Below are 25667 nucleotides of genomic sequence, written 5' to 3'. Positions count from 1 at the left end.
AGACTCTAGATTGGATTAGAAGAGGAGGGAAATAAGTCAGAGTAAGGGAACCTCAATTCATTAAGCAAAACATCTTTGGAAATATAAATTCTGCCAGTTGAAGACAGACATTTGTAGCCTTTGTGAGAAGAGGAATACCCCAAAAACAGATACTCTTGAGATCAAAAGTTAAGTTTGTGTGCATGGTATGGCCTCAACAGAGGAAAATAGACACAATCGATGGTTTTAAGAAATTGAAAATCATGATCCTTGTTGAAAAGGGTAACAAAGGGAATGGCAAAATTTAGGGAAGCAATGGTAAGTTTATTGATCAGATAGACATCAGTAGTAAAGGCATAGTCCCAAAATTATAAGGGTAAAGATGCATGATGTAACAATGTAAGGCCCAATCAACTATATGTCTATGTTTTCTTTAGATTTAAAAGCTTGAAAAATAGAGTGTTTCAGCTTTAGATTTAATAGGAAATATCCAAGTGTAGCTGCAAAAGGCATCAATAAAGGATACATAATATTTAAAACCAGCATAGGAAGTCAAATGAGAGGGTTCCCACAAATTTGTGAAGATGATAAGTTCCAAAGGAGAGTAAACAGAAATAGAAGTGTGAGATGGTAATCTGTGAGACTTTCCCATACAGGAGGAACAAAAGACTGAAAGTTTTTTATTAGACGGGGAAATATTACAATGATTGAAGACTAGCTTCCTTACATGACTATTAGGATGACCTAATCTAGCATGCCAAAGGCTAGCAGTACTAGGAGAAGAAACAACAGAACTGGAAACCACACTAGAGTTTTTATTAATAGCAGTAGCTGTACTAGACAAGACATTATCTGAAATTGAAGTTGAGGTAGACAATAGCAGGGTAAAGTTGTCCTGAAGCTTGAGATTATGAAAAGAGTAACACCAACAACTCCTTGAAGAAGGACTTTATTGGTCTCTTGAGATTTCACAAGACACAAGTGAGGGTGGAATTAAAAGAAAACAGAGTTATCTTTAGCAAACCGACTCACACTTAACAAATTTTTAGATATTGGAGGAACATGTAGTAACTTATGAAGTATAAATGTTATGTGAGAATCATTAGGTGACACAAAACATGAGGAACCAGCACTAGAGATACTTAAACCTTCACCATTTCCTATGAAGATTTGATCAGGTCCATCAAAGTGAGTGAACTGCTTAATGTTCTGTGATTCACCAGTCAGTTGGAAGCTAGCACTAGAGTCTGGAATCCAGGTGGAGCTGGCGTGATCATTTCCATGAGAGGAGGAGTTGGTAAGCATAACACTAGGTTGATTGGATGCTGGAACAACATGCTTGGAATTGGGATTAATCCAAGTATTGGAAGTCCTGGTAGAACCAGAGAAGTAGGGAATTGGTTGAAGTGTGATAGGATCAAAGAAAGTGAGTGATTCATGAGGCTGAAAACTCATGTTAGACTGAAAATTACGAATATTGGCAATGTGGCAGTACTTAAGGCAAATTTGACACTTAAAGTTGGCAAATCAGCCACAACCACGACCTCTACCGAAGCCACCACCACTACGTTCAGCACTACGATCAAGAAAACTGCCACGACCACCACTGCTGCGGCCATATGATCCCCTAGAACCCCCAAAAGCACTGGATTTGTAGGAATTAGAGTGTGCATAGCCTTGAGTGCAATTCAAGGACGGAGAACTCAGCGTTTGAGTTGTAGCGAGCACGGCGAGTTTCATGACCGTAAAATATACAAACACATACTCTAGTATGTAACATTGGCAATTGACAAGGACCAATTAATAATCATATTTTCATGTTGGAACCAAAATATATAAATTTTTTTATTAATTTTTTTTATGTAGTGACAAATGGAGTACAAATGTTTGATTTAACCTTATTTTAAAATAATCTTTTTCCACATAAACTCCTTTAAAATCAAAACTAAACAATAATCTGTTACCCTTTTTCTTCTAGTTTATTTTGGAGTGCCAATTGTTATTTCTTTTACAGATCTCTTACCTTTTTTGTTCTTGAAAAATTCAATGCCTAGTGTTAGCACTGGATTACCTTCTTTCTTAGTATAGCTTCACATGCAGAACCCATGGTTTACACTTCACATTTAATATATTGGCTCATATTTTAAACAACAATCCAAATAAGATTTGAAAGCCGAGGTGGAAGGCAATCATCAATTGTGCTGTGTACAACTGGAGTTCTCTTGAAGGTGCTGGTTTCTACAGGTTCTCATTGTCTGAAGACACGGCTTGTGAAGGATGACATTTCTAGCATAAGTCACATAATTATGGTACTTCATTAACTTTACCTTTTTTATAATAGTCCAACATGATGCTAAATCTTTGGTAAATACTTTGTTTGTGATTCTATTCATTGTTGGGTGGCCACAAATAATTGTTTTAGTATGAATAATCCCTCAGATGTGTTAATTAATTGAAACTTCAAATTTGGCTAGGTAGACCTGCTAGTGTCTTGGACATTACTTTTGGAAATTCTAGGTATATGATTAGATTTGTCTATAGTTATTAGAATCTTATGATTCACGATCCGAATCCCCATGATTTGATACAATTTGGCTACCTACCAATTCATATCATAAGATGGATCTCAAATGACATTGTTTCTTATGATACATGAATTATTCTATGTAATTTTGTATCCTTGATATAAATCACTCAATTCAACAATTTGTTATTACTTCTTTGTTTTACTTTTCTTTCACCAGTTCTCATGAAAAAAATAGAAAGGTCATATAAACTTAACTTGTTAAATGAAAAGGAATTGAGGAAACAGTTCTGACCTAATCCTATTTGATTATTCCATTACTTTATTTGTTAGTTTTTACACTCATTTAATGCATGCACTCTAATTGGCTATTTAATTGCTTCGTTTCTATTCTTCTAAAATAAAGGCTTTGCAAAGTTAAATATGACTAATGATTTTGTTATATAAGACTTTTTATTAAGTTGTTTTATCGATTTCTAGTTTAAATTTTTTATGTTGAGCATTATATATTATCTAAATGATATATTTGAATTTTGAAGTGACTTTCATTGTCTCTTAATCTTACAATTTAATGCCAATGATGATTCATGATTCAAAAATTAGCTCGACTATTCATGGTTTGAATCTCAATTTGATAACCTACTATAAAAAGATAGTGCTAATAAAAAAGAAACTAACGTACCCTGGTGCAGAGGCTCTTCTCTTTGAGAAAGTATGGGAGGGGTAATTGTACACAACCTTCCCCTTGCATGTGCATAAAGTATGGTATAGTCCTAGATTTTATGTCTTTAGATGCCCACTCACAACTATGATGATAGTCATAATTAAAGGAATAGAAATGTAAATGTTGATATTATTCTTTATAAAAAAAAAATGGTTGATGATTCTCTTAAAAACTTGTGTGAAGTGAAATTCAGTTGTTTTCATTTATCATGTCTTCATGAATCACTGCATAACTTGTGCATATGATGTGCTGCCTTTCCTTAGCATTAAATTTCTTCACAAGATGTCCTTCATTTGTTGTTCAGGATGAAATTCATGAAAGGGACAGTTACTCGAACCTCATGTTATCAATACTCAGGTAGACCATCTAAAGGGACTTATTAGCTTTTCACTTTGTATTGTATTTGAATTAAATGTCGAAAACTAATTCCTGCAACATAATTGATTATAAAATTGGATTGTAGTTGTAGGCTATAGTATTTGGAGATTTCTAGTTAGCAATGGTTTAAATTTTATGCTGTTTAGTGATGCTAATGCTTTCTTCTACCAAATTTTATTGAAAAATCTCTCTTTACTTTCCTTTCCACACTAGTTTTGTTGAAAATCAGAATATAATATTTTGATTCTATTTATAGGTGCATAATCTTTGATTTAGAGAAAACAAAATATCCTCTATTTATGTAAAATTAATGTAATTAACCTATATAAACACGCATCTTCTGTATATTCAAACACAAAATTATCAGTCAATTATTCCTCTGCTTTGTCCTATTTTAACAATGCTTATTTTCTGTTTCATCTGAAAAAATTATTAATTTCTATTTCTTTGCTCTTGTTGCTTTCCATAATTTTGTTGATCCTTTCTTGTACACATCACAAGTTATTCTTAGCATTTCACTTTGTATTCTCTCCTCTAATAAAATCCACTTTTTATATAAAACGTGTTACTGAATGATATGGTATGTGTGATATTAAAAAAGCAAGCTTTTGTTAAAAAAACTCGATGTTTGTAGTACTTGCTTGTTTATGGTCGTTATATTTAATCTTTTTTGAACAAATTATTTTGTTAAAACCATCAATACAAATAACAATTCAATTTCATATTAATCCTCAAATTACAGTTGCCTATGTCAGTTCCTTCATCCAAGAATAATAGTTTCAGATGATTATGCTAGTGTATTAGAGTATGCTGTTAGTCAACTGTGAAAACAGTTTTGTAAACTAATTGTAAGGGCTAACAACACCTATCTTAGAGTTGGTTAGAATCAGTTTGAGTTGGTTAGGTTTTGTTAGTTAGTTACAATTCTATTAGTTAGTTATAATCTGCTACAACAATAGAACAAAGGTCTATATCTACCTCTTTTGTAATCTTCTGTAATTAACTTTGATAATCAGTAAAATCAGCCTTTCTGTTCAACAAGTTTTCTCTTCCTTCTCTCTCTGTCAGTTTATTCAACATGGTATCTCTAGCCATTTTTTTGAATTCCTAGTTCCTTTGCAAGGTCCAGTGTTTTGTGTTCATGGCTTTTGCTCCTTCCAGTTCAGTTCCTCAATCATTTCCCAACTCTGTGGCTGAAAAGCTTGATATTCCAACTATCTTCACTGGTGTCAACACGTTGAACCAGTTATTAAGTCACATAGATTGCAACGCTTCATGGTTAATCCGATTATTCCTCCTCGTTATCTCACAGAGGATGATCATGTTGCTGATCGTATCATCCCTGATTATGAAGCCTGGGAGGTCCAAGATCAAACACTCCTGGTATGGCTGTAGTCAACCCTTTCTAAATCAGTGTTGTCGTGTGTTCTTGGTTCACATCATTTCTATCAGGTTTGTGATAAAATTCATGAGCATTGTAGCCTTCACACTAAAACTCAAGCACGACAGCTCCACACTGCCATGAGAGCAGTTACTTTTGACGGCAAAACAATTGAGGAGTACTTGCGAATGATCAAAGGATTTATGGATGAACTTGCTAGTGTTGGTGCCCCTGCTCGTCATGAGGAATACGTTGACGTGCTGCTTGAAGGACTGCCGTCGGATTATGCGTCGGTGATTTTTGTTATTGAAAGCAAAAAGCGAACTCCGTCCATCACAGAGATTGAAGCGTTGCTCTATGGACATGAAATTCGACTCATGCGCTACAACAAAGAAGCACAGGTGATGAACTCTGCTTCGATAAATTGTGTGCAAGGCTGTTTGTATCCAAATGCCTATAAAACTGGAGATTCTGGTGGTTCTCGCGGTGCGTATGGTTGTGGTGGTAGTTGTGGTGCCTTTTCGGACTGTGGTGCGAGCCATGGTGGTGGACGATTTGCAAATTTTCAATGTCAAATCTGTCTTAAATTTGGGCACACAGTTAATGTTTGCCATTTTCAGTCTGATGTGACCTTCCATCCTCATGAATCTTTAGCTTTCATTGATCACACTACTTTATAACAAATCTCATACTCTACTAGTTCAGTCAAAACCTCAAACACTTGAGTTAATGTGAATTCCAAGAATCATGGTCCAAATCATAGTTAACCCAGTGCCATGCTCACTAGTTCAACCTCTCAAGGGAATGGGCAAGCTAGTACCACCTGGATTCCAGATTTTGGAGTTAGTTTTCATGTGACTGGAGACTCACAAAATATTAAACAATTCACCCACTTTGATGGACCAGATCAGATATTCATAAGCAATGGTGAAGGTTTAAGTATTTCTAACATTGGTTCTTCATCATTTATATCTCCTAATGATGTTGGCATAACCTTAGAACTTCACAAGTTACTACATGTTCCTTCAATTTTGAAAAATTTGTTAAGTGTTAGTCAATTTGCCAAAGATAACTCTGTTTTCTTTGAATTTCACCTTCACGTGTGTCTTGTAAAATCTCAGGAGACCAGTAATGTCCTTCTTAAAGGAGTTGTTGGTACTGATGGACTTTACTCCTTTCATAATCTCAAACTTCAGGAGAGTCCTTCACTACTGATGTCTGCTGTTTCAAGTGTTGCCTCTCCTAGTCCAGCTCTCACTATTAATAATAATAGTTCTACTGTAATGTCTGATTCTGTTTCTTCTTCTCTCAGTATTGCTAATCTTTGGCATGCTAGGTTAGGGCATCCTAATGATCATGTAATGAAACTTGTTCTCACTCATTGTAATATTTCTTCATCAAATAAAAATTCCACAGGGTTTTGTGCTTCTTGTTGTATGGGTAAATCTCATAGATTACCTTCTCATACTTCTACTTCTATCTAGTCTCCTTTAGAGCTCATTTTTACATATTTGTGGGGACCTTCTCATATTACCTCATATTTTGGTTATAAATATTATGTTTCTTTCATTGATGTTTTCTCCAGGTATACTTGGATATATCCTATAAATTCCAAAGCTGAAACCATGTTTGTTTTTCAAACTTTCAAGTCCATGGTTGAACTACAGCTTAACCTCAAAATCAAAAGTGTCCAGTCTAATTGGGGTGGGAATACAAACCCTTTTCCACACTTTTAGTCTCTTTTGGCATTTCTCACAGACTTACCTGTCCTTACACACATCATCCGAATGGTGTGGTTGAGAGAAACCATAGACATATAATTGATCTGGGTCTCACATTGCTGCATCATGCATCTTTACCTTTGCAATTATGGGATTATGCTTTTACTACATTTGTTTATCTCATTAACAGGCTTCCCACTGCTTCTCTAAAATTTTCCACTCCCTTTGTTACCTTGTTTTAAAAGGAACCTGATTATCATTTTCTTAAAACTTTTGGGTGTGCCTGTTTTCCTTTATTGAGACCAAATCATACACATAAACTGAATTTCTATTCTGAAGAATGTTTATTCCTAGGGTATTCCTCTTCCCATAAGGGTTACAAATGCTTATCTTCTTCTGGTAAAGTGTACATTTCTAAAGATTTTTTGTTCAATGAATTAGGGTTCACCTATTTTGATCTGTTTCCCACCTCTACTAGTTGAGTCACTAACCTTAATTCCTACTTTAGTCTCAATCCAAATGTTTCTCCACCCTCTGTCTTTTCCATTTCTCAGACATCTCAAGTGTCTAATATAGCTTCTATTCCCCTTGTTCCTCCTTGTTTTTCTCCTTTATCAACTCAGTCTTCTGGAACCATTGAGCCTATACCTCAAAATTCTACTTCCATTGTATCTTCCTCTGTTCAGCCTGTCATTCAGAGTCTACTACCCTTGCTTCATCCTCTTCAGAATCTATTTCTGTACCAAATTATATACATGTCAATACTCATCCTATGTATGCAAACAAGGTCCAAATCTGGTATTCACAACCCTAGGTTACATCCTTCTCTGTTTCTAACTCATTCTGAGCCTTAAACTATAAAACAGGCTTTGGCAAATGCAAATTGGCTCACTGCTATGCGACAAGAGTATGATGCCCTGCTAAAGAACAAAAGTTGGGACTTGGTATCATTACTTCCTAATGGGCAAGCTATTGTTTTTAAATGGGTTTTTAGGGTAAAGGAAAATGCTGATGGTTCCATTAACAGGTTCAAAGCTCGATTGGTAGCCAAAGGATTTCATCAAGTGCATGGTTTTGGTTTTCATGAAACCTTTTCTCATGTGATCAAACCTGTTACTATTCGGATCATCCTTACTTTGGCTTTGTCTCATGGGTGGAAATTATTTCAACTTGATGTAAATAATGCTTTTCTGAATGGGTCACTTGAAGAAACTATTTTCATGACTCAGCCTCCTAGTTTTGAAGTTGCAGATAAGTCATTGGTATGCAAACTCAATAAAGCCATTTATGGCTTAAAACATGCTCCAAGGCAATGGTTTGACAGGCTAAAATCTACTTTACTATAGTTTGGTTTTATTGGAAGCAAAAGTGATTCATCTTTATTCATTTTTCGCCAACAGATGCATGTTGTTTATCTCTTTGTCTATGTGGATGATATCATTCTAATAGGTAGTTCAATATCACTAATACAACATATTACATACAAGTTAAACACTGCTTTTTCACTCAAGCAACTTGGTCATCTAGATTATTTCCTGGGTCTGGAAATCAAGTATCTACCCAACAATTCTATCCTTATGACTCAGACCAAATACATTAGAGATTTACTTCACAAGACTAACATGGTTGAAGCTCACTCTATCTCTTCTCCAATGGTATCCAACTACAAGTTGTCTCGACATGGTGCTGATGTCTTTCATGATCCAACCTTATACAAGTCTGTAGTTGGTGCGTTACAGTATGCTACCCTTACTAGACTTGAGATTAGTTTTGATGTCAACTAAGTTTGCCAATTTATGGGTGCTCCTTCGGATTCTCACTGGATAGTGGTAAAAAGGATATTAAGGTATCTGAAGGGCACTTTGTTTCATGGTTTGCTTCTTCAACCTACATCTGTTACAAAACCCTTAGTTATTCGAGCTTTTTGTGATGCTGACTGGGCATCAGATGTGGATGACAAGCACTCTACCTCAGGGACTGCTATTTTTCTTGGTCCAAACTTAATCTCTTGGGGCTCTCGAAAGCAGAAAGTTATTGCCAGGTCTAGTACAAAAGCTGAGTATTGCAGTATAGCTCAAACTTCCACTGAATTAACTTGGATTCATACTCTGCTAACAGAATTGCAAGTTTCATTCACTACTGTTATTTTTTTGTGATAATCAAAGTGCAGTTTCTATTGCACACAATCCAATTTTTCATAGCCGTACCAAACACATGGAAATTGATGTCTTTTTTGTAAGAGAGAATATTCTAGTCAATCAGTTTACTATTGTCCATGTTCCAGCTCTATATCAGTGGGCTGATATTCTCACCAAGCCTCTTTCTGCATCATGATTTGAAGTTCTTCAAGGCAAACTCAATGTGAAGAGTGTTTCTCTTGAAAACTCTTCCCCTTGAGTTTGAGGGGGGTATTAAAGCATACTGTTAGTCAATTGTGAAAATAGTTTTGTAAACTAATTGTAAGGGCTACTAGTAAAACAGAGGTCTATATATATCTCTTCTGTTAGAGTTGGTTAGAATCAGTTAGAGTTGGTTAGGTTTCGTTAGTTAGTTACAATTTTGTTAGTTAGTTACAATCTGTTACAATAACAAAATAGAGGTCTATATATATACCTCTTTTGTAACCTTCTGTAATTAACTTTGATAATCAGTAAAATCATCCTTTCTGTTCAACAAGTTTTCTCTTCCTTCTCTCTCTCTCAGTTTATTCAACATAGTGCCACAACTTCACACGTGCATATGAACACGCTTCTTGCTTCTTCATGCTGATCTATTAGACAATTTGTCAAATGACTAGTGTTATAATATATGACATTTTTTTGTGTTGGGAATCATTTATTTAGTTTCTTTTCTTTTTATTTAATTTAATTTTCCTTCTCCCCTTGAAGCATTATATTATATATTTAAAATCATTCTTGATATTCTTCATTTAAAAAAATCTTGGTCTTCGATATAGTATCAGAGCTTCTGTGAACATAGTTAGAAGTTTGATCTCTACCATCCCCATTACTTGTAATTAAGTTAATTTTTTGCTCAATGTAAAACGGTCCCTTGCTTTGTTCTCGCCTTAGGACCAAATAAATAATGGGGTTTGTTAGAGATATGAAATCTTTTTGGGCTTCTTCCTAAATTCTAAAGCTTTAAAGTGAATTGGTCCTTGATAGGTTGTATATAAATATCACCCTGGTTTTTGGAGTAGTATCTCTGATTTTTTTTTTTAACTTGTATGCAGAGAGATGCTCCCTTCAAATCCCCACCTATGTCTGGTCTGTTCAATGTTCTTATATTGATTTATTTGTTTCTTTTTCATCCAGTCAATTGATTATTTAATTCATAACTGAATATGCATATCATTTTTCAACTTTTTTTACCAATCTTTGTAACCTTTATCTTCCCTCCTGTTGTTGTGATATTACAGATACTAATGAGTGCCAGTGTTGATGCTGCAAGATTTTCTCAATATTTTGGTGTCTGCCCAATTATCTATGTTCCAGGGCTCACATATCCGGTACCTATATATACACTATACAGTATTCGTTTGTGAATAAACTACCAACTAGTTTCATTTGACTGCAATGTCTACTTGCTCTGTCGTCAGGTCAAAACTTACTACTTGGAGGATGTACTTTCTATTATAAAATCAGGAGCAGATAACCATGAGCTAAGTCAGGTAGAAAAGTTGTCTCTAGATGATGCGATTAATTTGGCTTGGTCTAATGATGAGTGGTGCTCACTGTTAGAGCTTGTTTATTCAAAAGCTAGCCCAAAGGTCTTTGATTATCAGCATTCATTAATTGGCCTCAATCCATTAATGGTTTTTGCTAGAAAAGGTAAAGTAGGTGATATGTGCATGCTCTTATCTTTAGGGGCAAACTGTCATTTAAGAGCCAAAGATGGAACAACTGCGTTGGAGATTTCTGAGAAGGAAAATCAACAAGTAGCTGTTGAATTGCTGAAGAAGCACATGGATAATGATTTTTCCAACCAAGAAGGGAAGAATTTACTAGATAAATATCTTGCGACAGTCAACCCTAAAGTTGTTGATGTTGTTCTGATAGAGCAATTGATAAAAAAAATATGTATGCAGCCATTGAGCAAGAGCAGGATTTTATGCCCCCAAGCCTTGGTTGCCGCAAAATTTTCTCTATACCAATATTGCTGAAACTGCTGTGACTCTTGATGATATAGTGTATGTTATAGACATTGGGCTTGTGAAAGAAAAAAGTTATGATCCTTATCATAATGTGTTTACTCTCCAATCATCTTGGATTTCTAAAGCAAGTGCTAAGCAAAGAGAGGGATGTGCTAGTCGTTGTCATCCTGGAATTTGTTATCGTCTATATTCAAAAGTTCAAGTAGCTTCCTTGCCAGATTTTCAGGTTCCTGAAATTAAGAGAATGCTTATTGAGGAGCTTTGTCTACAGGTATTCAGCTTCCCTAATTGATATCTGAAAATTTAGTGATTCTTATATTCCATTATAGAAGGATAAAGTTCTGTATAATCTCCCAAAAATGTAATGAGATAAATATCAAAAAATGAGAAAAAGAAATGGTTTTTATGCTACATCAGAGAATTCACAATGATTCTATATTAGGTGATCCCAATGGGTTGGTTTCCTTTAGCTGAAGGAATTATAGTTAGTAATTATTAATTATATTTTTAGTAGAATGAGCAGAGTATGCTATAAATAAATATAAATGCATGAATTTTACACTAGAGAGGGTGAGATGGATTTGGAAGATTAATAAAGGAATATATAGAACTCTGTTATCTTGCTTGGGAGTTAAATCATATAAGAAATAAATGAAATGTCAAATATGTCTTTTTATGACCTGTAACGCTGGAATTCCAATCAGCAGTGGGGATGGGGAGGTTTTGTGCTTAAAGAAAAAATAAAAAGACTCAAAGAAAGGCTGAAGATTTGGAATAGGGAAAATTCGGAGATACTCTTAAGAAGGTCAAGAAGATTGAGGCTGACTTAAACAAGATGGAAGAGGATACAATCCATAGACAACTATCTCCCCAAGAAGTGTTGACAAAGAAACAGCTACAGGAAGCATTATGGGTAGCTGCTCAATCGCATGAGTCTCTTCCAAGGTAGAAGGCGAGGCCTAGATGGATCAAAGAAGGCGATTGCAACTCACGTTGCTTTCACTTGTTGATGAATGCTAATCGCAGGAACAATTCTCTAAAATGAATCATGTCTGATGGAACCTGGATTTACAAGCCAGCACGAGTGAAAGAGGAAGTCAGATTGTTTTTCTTGCAAAGATTTCAAGAACCTGATCATCATAGACCCCGGCTGGATGGAATCTCTTTTCAGACTATTGATCAACCACAAAATGATATGCTGCAGGGATATTTTCAAGAGGAAGAAGTAAAATAGGCTATAAGGGACTGTGGGAGTGACAAAAGTCCAGGCCCAGATGGACTAAACTTCAAGTTCATCAAGAAATTCTGGCATATACTCAAACCTGATGTCCTTCAGTTTCTAGCTGAATTCCATGCAAATGGAACTTTCCCAAGGGGTTGTAATGCATCTTTTATAGCCCTAATTCCAAAGATGGCTGACCCACAACTCCTAAATGATTATAGACCTATTTCTTTAATAGGCTGTATGTGCAAGATAGTGGCCAAGCTGTTGGCTAAAAGAATGAAGATGGTGATGCCGCTCATAATTGATGAAACCCAATCTGCTTTCGTAGGGGGTTGAAATCTGTTACACAATTTGATGATAGCAAATGAGGTGATCGAAGAAGCTAAAAGGAGCAAAAAATCATGCCTTGTGTTTAAAGTAGACTATGAGAAGGCATATGATTCAGTATCATGGGATTTCTTGTTATACATGCTGAGAAGAACATGCTTTAGCTCCAAATGGATCAAATGGATTGAGGGGTGTTTAAGATCTGCATCTATTTCGATTCTAGTGAATGGAAGCCCCTCAGCTGAGTTCATTCCACAAAGAGAACTCAGGCAAGGGGATCCATTAGCACCCCTTCTCTTTAATGTGGTTGTTGAAGCTCTAAATAGGTTGTTGAAGAAAGCTATGGAGAAAAACTTGTTCAGAGGTTTTCCAGTGGGTTCAAACAATGTAAGAATAAGCATACTCCAATACGCGGATGACACAATTTTCTTTGGTGAGGCAACAATGGAGAATGTCAAGGTTATGATGCAATCCTACCCCGCAAAGGCATTGGATAGAAGACTCCAAGTAGATTGGGCTAGAGATCCAAGGGAAGGCCTTAGGGTTCTCATGAGCCTTAGGGTAGATTTCGAACCCATGGGCTAAGTAAGAGCGCGCTTATCTATGTAAATATTAGAATAGGTTTTTCCTTCGTTTGGGCCTTGTATTTTGGCCATTCTAGTAGTATAGGGTTTTAGCCTTGTATTTCGGGGCATTTTGAGTAGTCTTTGTAGTAGGGACTTTTTTTGTATTTTCATGTATTTTGTCATGGGGGTGAGATTAGCTATTATTGGGTGTGTGTAGCTATGGTCTAGCTTCTCATCTCAAGGAGGTGAGCTTAGCTATTAGAGAGGTATGTGTAGCTAAGCTCTAGCTTCTTTAGGAATCTTCTTAAGGAAGCTTCTCAAGGAGGTGAGCTTAGTTATGAGAGGGGTGTGTGTAGCTAAGCTTTAGCTTCTCAAGGAAGTTTTCTCAAAGAAGCTTCTCAAGGAATTTTTCTCAAGAAAGCTTCTCAAGGAAGCTACCTAGTCTATAAATAGAAGCATGTGTAACACTTGTTGTAACTTTGATGAATGAGAGTCTTGTGAGACACAACTCAAAGTTCAACTTCTCTCCCTTTTTCTTCCTTCAATTTCGTGCTCCCCCCTCTCTCTTTCTCTCCCTCTTTCTTTTCCTCCATTGAAGCATCCTCTCCAAGCTTTTTATCCAAGGCTCATTTTGGTGGTGAAGCTCCTTCTTCCATGGCTTATTCCCTAGTGGATGGCGCCTCCTCTCACCTATTCTCCTTTGTCTTCCGCTGCATCTCCATGGTGGAAAATCACCATTGAAGCTCAAAGATCCAGCCTCCATAGAAGCCCCACAAGCAAGCTTCCATCAGGTTATTAAATCTATCCTGAGGACTTTCGAACTCGCACCAGGTCTCAAAATTAACTTTGCAAAAAGCAGTTTTGGAGCAATAAGAGTGCTTGATCAGTGGAAGCAACTTGCAGCCAATTACTTGAATTGTAATTTGTTGGCCATTCCTTTTGTGTACTTGGGCATACCCATTGGGGCAAACCCGAGGCGATGTCAGTTGTAGGATCCCATCATTAATAAGTGTGAGAGAAAATTAGCTAAGTGGAAGCAAAGACACGTTTCCTTTGGGGGGAGAGTGACCCTTATACAGTCGAGACTAACATCGATTCCCATTTACTTCTTTTCATTTTTTAGGGTCCCTAATAGAGTGGTGGATAAGCTGGTGAGCTTACAACGAAGATTCCTTTGGGGTGGCAGACCTGAGCATAACAAGATTGCTTAGATTAAGTGGGAGACCGTGTGCCTACCAAAAGAAAAAGAAGGACTAGGCCTCAAGGACATTAAGACTTTCAAAATGGAACGATGTGGAGGGTTGGAGGACAACTATGGGCTAGGGTATTGGAGTCAAAATATGGTGGTTGGAGGAGCCTGGATACAACATCTAGAGTTACCAATGAATTAATATGGTGGAGGGACTTAAAAATGGCTTTTCTTCACATGCAACAGGGACGGGCTCTCCAAAATGGAACGATGTGGAGGGTTGGATGTGGTGATAGGATCAAGTTCTGGGAGGATATATGGGTTAGTTGGGAGGAAACATTATCAGCAAAATACCCTAGATTATATCTCATTTCTTGCCAGCAAAATCAAATCATTAGGAAGATGGGAGATCAAAAGGACATAGGATGAGAGTGGGATTTCATATGGAGGAGGCCACTATTCGACAATGAGATTGCCACAGTTTTTAGTTTCCTAAGAGATGTTGAAGGCAAGATAATACAGCAACATAGAAGTGATGAGTGGGTGTGGAAGGCAAATCCAAGCGGCAATTATTTGGCACAAAGTGCTTACAATATGTTAAGGGGGAAACAGTCGAGGAGAGTCAAAATAATGTTTTGAGGAACTATGGAAAATAAAGATCCCAAGCAAAATTTCAGTCTTTGCCTGGAGGTTACTCAGAGACAGGTTGCCAACAGGAACAAACTTACAAAGGCGGCAGGTGCAGACCAATGACTTGTCTTGTCCATTCTGCAGAAACATGGAGGAGGATTCAGCCCACTTGTTTATCCACTGCAACAAAATCCAACCTATTTGGTGGGAATCCCTGTCTTGGTTGAATATACAAGGTCTTTTCCCACAAACCCCAAAGCAACATTTTCTCCAACATGCATCTGTTTTGGCTGTGGGCATAAGGGTCAATAGGTGGCAGTGCTGGTGGCTAGCTTTGACATGGTCCACATGGCAGCATAGGAACAACATATTGTTTGCCAACGTAACATTCAATGGCAACAAAGTGTTTGAAGATGCAATATTCTTACTTTGGACTTGGCTTAGAAGTTTGGAGAAAGATTTTACAATGCATTTTAACCAATGGTCGAGTAATCTTAGGAATGGTTTTGTCTATTAGCTGAGGATAGCAGCATAGGATAACAGTATATACAGCCTTATGTTCATAGCCATCGTTTGGTTCCTATCGAGACTGTGCTAAGTCTGATATACGGAACCAATTGTATGGTCTATCTCAACTATGTATCTTTGTACCTCTGGTACTTCAAAATATATATATATATATATATATATATATATATATATATATATTATTTTTGCCGATAAAAAAAATGACCTGTAAGTTAATTTCTTTCATTCTACCCAAATTTTAGGGTAACAGAATTTTGGTATTTGAGAACAAAGGGGGAATATTTCTCCTCAAGTATATTTCAATTCCAATCTTTTATTGATGCCAAACTATGTCTTCCCCTCTTTTTCTGTCACCAAAACTTTTCAAGTACAATTTCATCCTTATCAGTACTCTTGGGTTATGGGTAGTTTTTTAAGTGTTGTGCTTAGAGAAGGATTTTTTAAGAGACTCTGATAAATAACCAAGATTGTTGAATTTTACTTCCTTGCTTTGCCTCCCTCTTTATTTTTTGCTTTTCATACTTTTTTTTTGTCTTTCCCTCACTGTTGTATTATTAGAGTTTTTTTTTTTGGATCTGCAAAAATAATATTATATATTAGATAAGTTTCAATACAAGTTGTACTGTGATTTTTACAATCACCAATGAAGTCTCCCATGTGGAGGTTTGGTTCCCTAATACAATACTAATCATGATGGATTAAAGAACCAAAACTCTAAGTATATATTGGTGATTCCTATATGTGGAGCTATTTTCCACTAATTAGGTTGTAAAGACAAACCATAGTGAACGGTGCCTTTAAGATACCTCAATATTCTCTTTACTGCTTGCCAATGTTGTTCAGTGGGAGCACCCATGAATTGGCAGACTTTGTTGATCGAAAAACTGATTTCTGGCCTAGTAATTGTTGCATACTGCAATGCACCAACTACTGACTTGTAGAGTGTAGGATCAACAAAGTCTTCAGAAGCTGCTTTGGAGAGCTTACAGCCACCAAGCATGGGAGAAGAGATGGGATTGACCTCATCCATTTCAGTCTTAGTCAACAAATCCCTAATGTACTTAGATTGGGTAAGTAAAAGAGAGCCATTGGACTGACCCTTGACCTCTATGCACAAAAAATAATCAAGGTCACCCAAATCTTTGAGATAACTCCAAATTCAGCTTGGAAACTAAGGATTTGATGAAGATGGGATTGCTGCCAGTGGCAATAATGTCATGTACATACACCAACATATAAACCACAGTAAACAAATCCTTGTAGACAACGAGTTAGGCATCACATTTGCTGGGTTGGAAACTGTAGGAGAGGAGAGTGCTCTTGAGCTTTTCAAACCATGCCCTTGGGGCTTGTTTTAGGCCATAGATAGCCTTGTTTAGCTTGCAAACAAGACCCTTATTCTCGTGCTCAAAACCAGGAGGTTGAGTCATGTAGACTTCCTCTTGAAGGACACCATTTAAAAAGGCATTGTTGGCATCTAATTGCTGGAGCTTCTACATGCGCAATTGATGAGCTCGAGCTTGTGTATGCAAATGGAAGTAGTCGTGAATCTTCTCCCAGAATTGATAGGAATGAGTGAAATTCAAGCACTTGAGAAAGGATCATCTTCAATAATGTCGAATGAAGCCTGGTTAACAGAACCTGATCTTGCTGTTCGCAAATTTCATGTGCAGGATTTTCAATTCCTGCATCCAGATTGAAGGATTCACTACAAATCGATGAAGCTTGTGAGATTTTATCATTGGTTCTACTTGATGACACCAGAATAGATAGTTGGAATCATCAAGCTTTTCTGAAATCGAAGGAAAAGATTGATGTGAATGATGAGAGGAAGTGGACACAGCAAAATTGTTTTCTGCCATTGATGAATCCTTCTAAGAGATTGGACATTAGATCCTCCAGGTTCTGAGTCTGTACGAAATGCTGTTGGAGTTCTTCAAGAGATTGGGGCATTGTCAGTTGATGAACAACTCACTCAGCTAGGGCAGAAGCTTGGCTGTCTTCCTATTCATCCATCAACAGGCAGGATGCTTATTTTTTCCATATTGATGATATGTCTTGATCCAGCTTTAACTCTTGCTTGTGCATTCGAGTTTAATGATCCATTTGTGCATCCCATTTTACCTGATGAAAAGAAGAGAGCTTCAGCTGCTAGATCTGAGCTTGGTTCTTTGTATGGGGGTTGTGGTGACCAGTTTGCTATAGTAGCAGCATTTGAATGCTGGCATAATTCAAAGGAAATGGGTCTAGAATCACGGTTTTGTTCTCAGTACTTTGTTTCTCAAAGCATTATGAACAAGTTATCTGGTATGCGTAAGAATTTAGCAGCAGAACTATATCAGAATGGGCTTATTCATGGGCAGTTTACAAGCTATTGCTCAAATGCCCACGATCCTGGTATACTTAAAGTTGTTTTGGTAGCAGGGATGTATCCAATGGTTGGGAAACTGTTTTTTCCTTCCAAAAGTGGAAAAAAGATTTTTGTTAAAACTAAAAGTGGCAATAATGTTTCCTTAAATAGTCATTCTATAAATTCTGAGTTGTCACCACAGGAAAGTGTTGGATCAAGTGGCCTCGGAATAATTAAGAAGGGGGGTTGAATTAATTATTACTAGACCTTTACTAATTAAAAATTATCCTTCTTTGGCTTTTACTATAATGTTAAGAAAATAAAGAACAAAGATAGAAACTTAACCAAAAGTAAAAGTGATAATTAAAGTGCACAGTGGAAATTAAAAGAGTAGGGAAGAAGAAGATAAACACACAAGAGTTTTATACTGGTTCGACAACAACCCGTGCCTACATCCAGTCCCCAAGCAACCTACGGTCCTTGAGATTTCTTTTCAACCTTGTAAATTCCTTTACAGGAAAAGATCCACAAGGGATGTACCCTCCCTTGTTCTCTTTGAACAACTTAGTGGATGTACCCTCCACTAGAACTGATCCACAAGAGATGTACCCTCTCTTGTTCTCAGTCACAACAACCCAAGTAGATGTACCCTCTACTTGTACCACAAAGGATGTACCCTCCAATGTGTTAAGACAAAGTTCTCAGGCAGTTAGTCCTTTGAAACTTTGTGAATGGGGAAACAAAAGAATTCTCAGGCGGTTAGTCCTTTGAAATCTTTTGTTTATGGGAAAGGGAAGAATCAAAAGAATTCTCAGACTATGTCGTTTTGAATTCTTTGACAAGGGAGAAGGGAGACATAAAAGAATTCAGGCGGTTAGTCCTTGGTGAATTTTTTTTGGCAAAGGGAGAAGGGAATGAAAAAGATGAATAGCACAAGTTTTGTTTTCAAGGTTTTGAAAACCAGAAAACTTAAGAAAGCTTTTAACAAAGGAAGAAGAAGAAGAAATGTTCAAAGAGACTCAAGGGTTGTAAAGGATTGAAATCAATGTATTCAATTGTATTTAAAATGCAAGTTAAGGTCTTGCTTTTATAGACTCTTCATGTCTGGTCAAGAAAACCAATAGAAGAGTTATAACTTTTAGAAAAACTTGAAAACCATTGGAAGAGTTACATCTTTTGATTTTTATTCAAAACTTATCACTGGTAATCGATTATCAAATCATTGTAATCGATTACACAAAGCATTTTTGTGAAAGGATGTGACTCATCACATTTGAATTTGAATTTCAACGTTCAAACACACTAGTAATCGATTACCAAATCATTGTAATCGATTACACCATTTTGAAATCAATTGGAATGTTGTAAATTCAGTTGAAAGCTTTTTGAAAACAATCTTTGCTACTGGTAATCGATTACAATAAACTGGTAATCGATTACCAGAAAGTAAAAATTCTTTGGTAAAAGGTTTTGTGAAAAATTCAGGTGCTACTCAATGTTTTGAAAAACTTTTTAGTACTTATCTTGATTGAGTCTTTTCTTGATTCTTGAATCTTGTTCTTGATTATTCTTGATTCTTGAAAACTTGAAACTTGAAACTTCTCTTGATTCTTGAATTGTTCTTGACTCAATCTTGAAATCATTCTCATGGGCTTTTTGTCATCATCTTTGTTATCATCAAAACACCTTGAATCAATCTTGATTCATCATCATGAAGCAATGAAGCTTGCTTCTACAGAAAGTTTTTATTTCTCTCTAGTTGTATATGATGAGAATGAGATAACTAGCCATGACTGCGGCATGTGCATAAGGAACTGTACTGTTGTTAGACTACTTCCATTATTCTTGCTTTCCAAAGAGATCATTGTTGCTCCAACAAAGGATTGTACAGAGGAACACGAGTCTTTGTCTTCTGATGATGTAGTTAGAGTAATCATAGATCAGTGGCTTTATTTTGAGTCAACAACACTTGATGCTTGTCAGATGAACTACTTAAGAGAACAATTATCAGCAACAATTTTAGACAAAGTATCCTGATATTTATTTATTTTTACTTTCAGATTAGATCTTGTAACCATCTTATTCCTTTTCTTTCAATCTGCTTGATATAGTTGTTTGTTTTCAAGTGACACATTCAACAGATGTTCTTCCTCATGTTCTACGGTCTACTGTGGATGTCTTAGCTTGCATTATATCCTGTCATGGGCTTTCTGGCATACCACAAACCTCAGATTGTGCTAACACACACCAGATCAATCCTTCTGAAGTGAAGGTATCTGAACCTGAGGCCCATGAAAATCCAAGTAACCAATCTAGTCAAAATGCTCCAATAGGTTTGGTGTGCTCAACCCCAACAAAGCATACAGATAAGACTCATGAAGGATTTTGTACAGGGCTTATAAATCACAATGACGTGCCTTCTTCTGGAACTAGCATATCCACATCCAATGGCACAGAAAATCCAGGTGATCATCCTACAAGTTAGAACACTAAAACAGGTTCAGGTTGCTCCATCCAGTTAGCACATATAAATGATGATGCAACCATGACTGATGTGACACCTTCTAAAGATCCAGATCCAACAATGTGGTGGGATGCTTCAAAAGGTATGGGCTGAAGTTGCAAATTTTCCTTCTTTTTTCCATTGTTAGTTGAAGGCATGTTTTAAGTTGTGGTCTACAAGCACAATTGCAAATACAATATTGTGGTTTTGGACGTCTCCACAATCATTTGTCAATTTCTCGCAATATTTCTCACATTGGTGGGTGTGATTCAAATTGTTCATTTATGGGCAATTCACAGGGGGGCGCTATCAAAAGGTTTCAGTTGAGTGGATTTTTACTGAGGTAGGATGGATCAAAGCTAATGTAGATGGGTCATATAAGGCTCTGCAACATCTTACTAGTTGTTCAGGAGTTTTTCGTGATTCCACAGGTTCTTGGTGTTTTGGCTTTGCTCTAAATCTTGGAAACTTGTCTTGCGGGTAACCCTTGTTTAAATTAAGTGAATTTGAGGATTATGTTAGGGTCCTTAGTGTGTCTTTCATTATAGAAGAACATGTGTTTATTAGGTGTGACAAACTGCAATATCTTATTTTATTCCTTCATTTTGTGTTAGATCATCGGATTCAACAAAACCTAGTATTCATCAGTTTATTGTGGTATCTGAGATGTGGAGTGTCCTCACTGCCCTCAAGCTTGTGAAAGAGAAGGGCATTTCACAGCTATGGATTGAGACTGATTCTACTTCAGCAGTGGATTATATTTTAAATAAACGAGTGCAGAAAGGTGATCCTTTTGCTCCTCTTGTTGAGTCCATACTTGAGTTGATGATAGGAAATTGGACGTTTCGAGTTTCCCATTGTTATCGTGAAGCAAACACAGTTGCTGACTGGTTGTCTAAATATGCGCATACTACTGCTTTTGGTCTTCATGTGCTCGATGTTCCTCCTCATGGTTGTATAAAATACTTAACTGATGACTCTGCTGGAGTTTATAGACTCCGTACTGTACGTGTTATTGACTCATGAGGGACATGCTCCTCCTTGAGAGTGTGAAAAGCTAATATGGCCATCTATAGATGGTTTTCAAGTAAATCAATCTTGATTATTCATGATATATGGTTGATTAATTCTTCTCAACCCCTGACTTATCCCTTGAATAATATATTGACTGGAAATTTTTGCTAGGAAATCTACGAACATGTTTCAGCCAGAATATTAGCCTTTCTTGTGGCAAACAAGGAAATGAGGTCTATGGCTTTTTCACATGATAAGGTCATGAAGAGAGGGAAACACAAACCAGGACCCTACTGGTTCAGGGTCCTAGGTGTGGTCTTTCTCTCTCTTCTAAATATTGTTATGTGAAAACTCATTGTATTCATTGCCATGCAAATACCCTTTGTTTATGTCTGCAAAATTTAATTTTCCATCATTTGCTTCTTTAATTGATTAATTAATTACAATCGGCCTTATGGTCAATGGATGGTGTATGCCCTTTATATTTTGGGGTGTTGCTAGGTGCACCCAGTATTATTGCTGGTGCACCCAGCATTTTTTTAAAATGCCAAAACTGCCCTCCACTGTCTTTCTTTTAAAAGCTGTTTTTTTTTGTGCAAAAATGTTAGCGCAGTGCTCCTTCTTCGTTTTCTCTCTTTGGTGCGCAGTGCTTCGCTGTTTTTTCTTCGTTTTCTTGCGATCGGTTAGCTTCGGTGAAGGTGAAGGTGCCGGTGTTCATTGCTGCGGTGGTTGGTTCGTCATCGTCGGCATAGGAGGTACGCATTTGTGTTGGGTGTGCGTGAGAGGGTGGTCCGTAAATCGTACGGATCAAGTTGATCCGCAAGGTTGATACGGATTAAGTTGATCCGTATGTTGATATTAAGCATACGGATCAACTTGATCCGTAAGCCTTTTAAGGATCAACTTGATCTGTAAAAGTCTTACGGATCAAGTTGATCCGTAAGCTTATAAGGATTTTGAACTTGTACCCTTTATTTAAGTTTAAATTTTTTTTTAATTATTACTTTGTTTGTATTGTCATTTTGCATTTTAATTGTTTACACTCTGTGTTAGAATTTATGATTTATTGTTAAGATGGACAAAGATCAATGGATGTATGACACTATAATGTCTGAAGAAGTTGATGTGCATGATCAAAATGAACAATAATGTGGTGTGAATGAACCACAAGTTGATTGTTCAGATGCGTTCAATACTTCTTAGGTAATAATGTTCATTATTGTGAGTGATTTAATAAATTGAATGTGATGTAGAAAACTAAAATTGTCTGGATTGCATTGTAGGTGTTTGACAACCGAGACGATGTTTTGCAGTGGGCTCGATCCGTTGCTCATGAAAACGGATTTGTGGCGGTCATTATAAGGTCTGGCACAAACACTAGTAGTAGAGGAAGGACTTCGTTTGTGTTAATTGGCTGTAAAAGAAGTGGCGAGTATAGGTGTAGGAAGAAAGAATTTGTTAGAAGAGATATTGGGACTAGGAAATGTGGGTGTCCCTTTAAGCTTCGTGGCAAACCATTAGTTGGAGGACAAGGTTGGATGGTGAAGTTAATGTGTGGCATTCATAATCATGAATTGGCTAAGTCATTAGTTGGACATCCATATGCTAGCAGATTGACTAAAGCTAAAAAGACACTTATTGCTGATATGACCAAGTCAATGGTGAAACCAAGAAATATCCTGCTAACTCTAAAGGAGCATAATGCCAATAGTTGTACAACCATCAAACAAATATACAATGCTAGAAGTGCATATCGTTCTTCCATTAGAGGAAGTGATACTGAAATGCAACATCTAATGAAGCTTCTTGAATGGGATCAGTATATTCATTGGCACAGATTAAAGGATGAAGATGTGGTTCGTGATATCTTCTGGTGTCATCCTGATGCAGTGAAGTTAGTCAATGCATGTAATTTGATGTTTTTGATAGACAGTACCTACAAAACAAACACGTACAGACTCCCACTGCTCGATTTTGTTGGGATGACACCAACTGGGATGACATTCTATGCTGGTTTTGTAAATCTGGAGGGTGAACGTCTTAATAATGTGGTTTGGGCTTTAGAACGATTCCAAGGTATATTTTTAAGATGTGATGCCCTCCCTGGAGTTATTGTGACTGACAGAGACCTAACATTGATGAATGTAGTGAAATTTGTATTTCCTGAGTGTACAAATTTGTTGTGCAGCTTTCACATAAACAAGAATGTGAAGGCCAAATGTAAATCATTAATTGGTCAAAGAAATGCTTGAGAGTATGTCATGGATGCCTGGGGAACTCTGGTTGATTGTCCTTCGGAGCAGCAGTTTGATGAGTGGCTAAAGAAGTTTGAAATGGTTTGTTCACCTTGGCCAATGTTTGTTGACTATGTCAAGGAAACATGGATAATCCCACACAAGAAAAAATTTGTTACCACCTGGACGAATAAGGTGATGAACTTAAGAAACACAACAACAAACAAGTATGAAATTGTTCAATTATTTCTATTAACGTTGATGAATTGATGGAATTTTATTGTTGTATATGTTTATTGTTATTTGTGTATTTGAAATGTAGGGTTGAATCTGCTCACTAGGCTTTAAAAAGAGTGTTACAAAATATTCTTGGAGACTTATGCAGTGTCTGGGATGCCATGAATAACATGATGACGCTACAACACATGGAAATTAAAGCATTATTTGAAACAAGTACACATGTGGTTGGACATGTGTTTAAAAAAACCCTTATATAAGAGGCTTCTTGGAATGGTTTCAAGGTATGATTTAAATCAGATTGCTGCTGAATTTGAGTGTGTTCACTATGCTGGCAAGAATCCTTTCACTTTTGATTGTGTCATGAGAAGCACGCACGGTCTTCCTTGTGCTTGTGAGCTATCGAAATATGTTGTTGGTTTCATCCCACTGGATTCAATCCATATGTTTAGAAGGAGACTCAGTTTTTCAGACAAAGGGTTATCTGAGCCTGAAGTGAGCATCAAGAGATGGAAACCATATCCAAAAGATTTGAAAAACTTGATGTTTGTGGTAAGTTTACTGAAGAGTAAACTTCGGGAAATTGCTTACCCTGATCAAAATTCGATGTGTCCTCCTCCAGCAAAGGTTAACACAAAATGTGCATTGAAGAAATCGATGTTTTTCATTCTGTGCAAAATAGCAATTCGTCAATGAGGCGTAGTGCATCATCTTCTGAGCAACCCAATCCAAGAAGGATCATGCCTATGTTGGATCAATTTCAGCCATTTATCCATGACTTCATTGATAACATTGTTGATGTCATAGCTGATGGAAACTGTGGATATTGGTCGGTTGCGGGTTTATTAGGTATGGGTGAAGACTCTTGGTCGTTGGTCCACAACCATCTGTTTAAAGAACTTGGGAAATTCTCTGATGAGTATATCAAGCTCTTTGGTGGCACAGACAGATTTGAGGAATTGAGGATGTCACTACTTGTTGATGGGTTAACCAAGGTATGTAATTTATGTTTTGATTTTTAAGACTTAACTTTAAAATTAACTTTGATGTCTATATTTGTTTCATTCAGGTGACTATGGATAAGTGGATGGATATAACTGATATGGGATATGTCATTGCATCAAGATATAATGTAATCCTTGTTTCCTTGTCTCAATAACAAAGCATGACGTTCTTTCCTCTTAGAAGTCAACCACCGCTAGATTCTTCAGTGCATCGCATAATTTGTATCGATCACGTGTATGAAAATCATTTTGTTCAGGTACATTATAGATATAAAGTGTTTTTTTTTATATTTATGCAATCAGTTGTGTACGATTGAGTTAATATTTTTTTTGCATGTACAACAAGTTTATTTAAAAGACCGTTGTCCTTTATCGCCTGTAGCATTGTTATGGTCTAGCAATTGTCATCCTCAGGCGAAGCAGTGGCCAACTTCATATATTAGTAGAATGCAGTATTACAGAAGCTTCATAATGTTCAAAACAGACTATGTTGACATCAAAGATGACTGAACATGTACCTTTTAATGACTGATCGTTATGGATTTGAATCTCACATTAGAGTTATCTATCTTTGTATATTTTTTGCTTTAATAAAAAAATTATTACTTAATTCTTGCATTAAGAAAAAAATTAATTGGTGCAACTAAATAAAGTATGCATGTATGATAAATCGTTATCTGAGTTAACAATACATTGTGAAATGCATGTGTGTTAAATAAATCCATCCTTTGCATTTTACAATTACAAATAAATATTCAATTGCCAGTCGTTAGATTGATGTGTTATAATGGATCGGTTTACACTAGATCTTTTAACCTCCTCCCAACAAATTTCTACAATCATCATTCTCTGTCATCGGAGGCATTTCAAAACCCATGACCCCCATTCTCGGACCCTTCCCACCTCTCTATTCTCCATGAAGACTCCTCCACCAATGACAACAACTACCGCCTCCCCTCTCATTCTCTGATAGCCCTTTATACGTTGTCAAGTTCATCAA

At 36.6% G+C, this 25667-nt stretch overlaps 1 pseudogene; it reads left to right on the top strand.

The window, feature by feature from the left end:
• The first annotated feature begins 1851 nt into the window (after nucleotides 1-1851).
• On the top strand, nucleotides 1852-20160 carry LOC114396969 (annotated as a pseudogene).
• Nucleotides 20161-25667: the final 5507 nt, after the last annotated feature.

Source organism: Glycine soja, chromosome 18 (genome assembly GCF_004193775.1).
Source record: "Glycine soja cultivar W05 chromosome 18, ASM419377v2, whole genome shotgun sequence".
NCBI lineage: Eukaryota > Viridiplantae > Streptophyta > Magnoliopsida > Fabales > Fabaceae > Glycine > Glycine soja.
This window is presented reverse-complemented; position numbering and strand designations above follow the sequence as displayed.